At 63.2% G+C, this 761-nt stretch overlaps 1 pseudogene; it reads left to right on the forward strand.

The window, feature by feature from the left end:
- Positions 1-761, forward strand: part of LOC105521083 — a 56,814-nt pseudogene that overhangs the window by 53,573 nt on the left and 2,480 nt on the right.

Below are 761 nucleotides of genomic sequence, written 5' to 3' on the forward strand. Positions count from 1 at the left end.
CAACCCCAAGAGAGGGCTCCTGGCTCCTTGGTTAGGGTCCAGGCCCCAGAGGCCCAGGGTTAAGGCTATGTCTCCATCCCAAGAACATTATTCTCTTCAAGTGGCTGCATCTGACAGGCATGGATGCCACAGGCTGGGGCCTGCTCAAATTCCTGCTGTGGAAGGCAAGGGAAGGTGCTCCTTGAGGAAGGGGAGATCCCACTGATCTCAGGAGTTCTGTCCTGGCCTGCAGCCCGTCTTTGTCCAGCGGGTTCTGGAGTGGGGAGCCGACCTTGCCCTTCTTGGCTGGGGTTGAGGGTTCCGCTTACCCAAAGGCCTAGCCCGGGTTACAGCTGCAGTTCCCACTGGGCAGCACCGGGCCCCGCCCTGCCCCTGCAGGCCTGGCACTTGTCCTCAGCAAGGATGGCTCGGACGGCCTCAGGCGCCTAACGCAACCCTTCTGCTGGGCTCCTCCTGTGCTGCTCTTAGCCCCGTAGATGGCGGCCTAGCCGTGGAGCGGAAAGTGTGACCCAGTGGACAGGGTGGCCTGGGTGGCACTCTGGCCACTGTTGTATGGCTGCGCTTTGGCGCTGCAGGGTGGGATGCTGTACCCCTGGGAGAGCCTGTTGCGGGAGCCCAAGGAGTTGGGCAGCCTCTGGAGCTTCTGCTCCGACTTCGACAACCGAAGCAGGGCATTAAGGAGCAGCAGTACCCCTGGCAGCTGCAGGAGGTGAGGACTCCGGGCAGGGCCGGGAGGCACCCGGAAGCCTGGTGGTGGGACG

This window comes from Colobus angolensis, unplaced genomic scaffold (assembly GCF_000951035.1).
Source record: "Colobus angolensis palliatus isolate OR3802 unplaced genomic scaffold, Cang.pa_1.0 Scaffold395, whole genome shotgun sequence".
Taxonomy (NCBI): domain Eukaryota; kingdom Metazoa; phylum Chordata; class Mammalia; order Primates; family Cercopithecidae; genus Colobus; species Colobus angolensis.